General features: G+C 36.6%; 1 non-coding gene across 1 annotated transcript; it reads right to left on the reverse strand.

The window, feature by feature from the left end:
- Nucleotides 1–2,237: 2,237 nt before the first annotated feature.
- On the reverse strand, nucleotides 2,238–2,299 carry LOC148002456 (U7 small nuclear RNA). The gene has a single exon (XR_015633773.1). It is a non-coding gene; the product is annotated as a U7 small nuclear RNA (small nuclear RNA).
- Between the last annotated feature and the right edge of the window lie 375 nt (nucleotides 2,300–2,674).

The raw sequence follows: 2,674 nt of genomic DNA on the forward strand, positions 1-2,674 counted from the left end.
AACTGAAACACTGTTTCTTTGTGAATTCAGTTAGTTCCAGTAGCAGGCTCTTTTAATATGTATACTTCTAAAGATTTATCAAAATTTGGTGAGCCGAATCTGAGTAACATGGTGAATTCGGTTATTTCCCAATAGACTGCAGTAGTAATAAGTGGACTGTTCAGGATATAGAAAAATTTTCACGAATGGAATCAAAATTTCTAGGCGAATTCAGAGAGTTCCCAATGGGACATGCTTGTATGAGTTAGCTTTTCTATATAGAGCAACATTTTAAGGAACGGAATCGAAGTATCATGGTGAAAGCTGTAGGTTCCCAATTTGATTCACTTGTAATTAGCTTGTTATTCAAGATAGAGCAACGTTTTAACGCACTGAAACACTGTTCCTTTGTGAATTCTTAGTACTCAGTAGCGTGCTCTTGTAATATGTGTACTTTTAAAGATTTATCTAAATTTGGTGAGCCGAATCTGAGTAACATCGTGAATTAGGTTAGTTCCCAATGGGCCGCAGTAGTAATAATTGGACTGTTCGGGATATAGAAAAATTTTCACGAATGGAATCAAAATTTCTAGGCGAATTCAGTGATTTCCCAATGGGACATGCTTGTATGAGTTTCCTTTTCAATATAGAGCAACATTTTAAAGAACGCAATCTAAGTATCATGGTGAATTCGGTAGGTTCCCAGTAGGATTCGCATGTAAAAAGCTTGTTATTCAAGATAGAGCAACGTTTTATCGAACTGAAACACTGTTACTTTTGAATTCTGTTAGTCCCACTAGCAGGCCCTTGTAATGTGTGTACTTTTAAAGATGTATCAAAATTTGGTGAGCTGAATCCGAGTACATGGTGAATTCGGTTAGTTCCCAATGGGCCGGAGTAGTAATAAGTGGACTGTTCGGGATCTAGAAAAATTTTCACGAATGGAATCAAAATTTCTCGGCGAATTCAGTGAGTTCCTAATGGGACATGCTTGTATGAGTTTGCTTTTCAATATAGAGCAACATTTTAAAGAAAGGAATCTAAGTATAATGGTGAATTCAGTAGGTTCCCAATAGGATTCGCATGTAATAAGCTTGTTATTCAAGATAGAGCAAAGTTTTAACGAACTGAAACACTGTTTCTTTGTGAATTCAGTTAGTTCCCTGTAGCCTGCTCTTGTAATACGTGTACTTTTAAAGATTTATCAAAATTTGGTGAGCCGAATCTGAGTAACATGGTGAACTTGGTTAGTTCCCATTATGCCGCAGTAGTAATAAGTGGACTGTTCAGGATATAGAATATTTTCAGGAATGGAATCAAAATTTCTAGGAGAATTCAGTGATTTCCCAATTGGACATGCTTGTATGAGTTTGCTTTTCAATATAGAGCACCAGTTTAAGGAACGGAAACTAAGTATCATGGTGAATTCAGTAGGTTCCCAACAGCATTCGCATGTAATAAGCTTGTTATTCAAGATAGAGCAACGTTTTAATGAACTGATACTCTATTTCTTTGTGAATTCAGTTAGTTCCCAGTAGCCTGCTCTTGTAATATGTGTACTTTTAAAGATTTATCAAAATTTGGTGGGGTTGGGAATTTAGCTCAGCGGTAGAGCACTTGCCTAGCAAGCGCAAGGCCCTGGGTTCGGTCCCCAGCTCCGAAAAAAAGAAAAGGAAAGAAAAACTTAAAAAAAAATTTGGTGAGCCGAATCTGAGTAACATCGTGAATTTGGTTAGGTCCCAATGGTCCGCAGTAGTAATAAGTGGACTGTTCGGGATATAGAAAAATTTTCACGAATGGAATCAAAATTTCTAGGCGAGTTCAGTGAGTTCCCAACGGGACATGCTTGTATGAGTTTGCATTTCAATTCAGAGCAACATTTTAAGGAACGGAATCTAAGTATCATGGTGAATTCAGTAGGTTCCCAATAGGATTTGAATGTAACAAACTTGTTATTCAAGATAGAGCAACGTTTTAACGAACTCAAACACTGTTTCTTGTGAATTCAGTTAGATCCTAGGAGCCTGCTCTTGTAATATGTGTACTTTAAATATTTATCAAAATTTGGTGAGCCGAATCTGAGTAACATCGTGAATTTGGTTAGGTTCCAATGGTCCGCAGTAGTAATAAGGGGACTGTTCGGGATATAGAAAAATTTTCACGAATGGAATCAAAATTTCTAGGCGAATTCAGTGATTTCCCAATGGGACATGCTTGTATGAGATTGCTTTTCAATATCGAGCAAAATTTTTTTTTGGGGGGGTTTTCCGACCGAAGTCAGAAAACCTACTATAAAAATTCTAAAAGAGCTGTAATACTTTCGAGCAACATTTTAAGGAACGGAATCTACGTATCATGGTGATTTCAGTAGGTTCCTAATAGGAATCTCATGTAATAAGCTTGTTATTCAAGATAGAGCAAAGTTTTAACGAACTGAAACACTATTTCTTTGTTAATTCAGTTAGTTCACAGTAGCCTGCTCTTGTAATATGTGTACTTTTAAAATTTTTCAAAATTTGGTGAGCTGATTCTGAGTAACATGGTGAATTCGGATAGTTCACAATGGGCCGCAGTAGTAATAAGTGGACTCTTCAGGATATAGTAAAATTTTCACGAATGAAATCAATATTTCTAGGAGATGTCAGTGATTTCCCAATGGGGCATGCTTGTACGAGTTTGTTTTTCAATATAGAGC

The sequence above is a fragment of the Rattus norvegicus genome, chromosome 11 (genome assembly GCF_021556685.1).
Source record: "Rattus norvegicus strain SHRSP/BbbUtx chromosome 11, alternate assembly SHRSP_T2T, whole genome shotgun sequence".
Classification (NCBI taxonomy): Eukaryota; Metazoa; Chordata; class Mammalia; order Rodentia; family Muridae; genus Rattus; species Rattus norvegicus.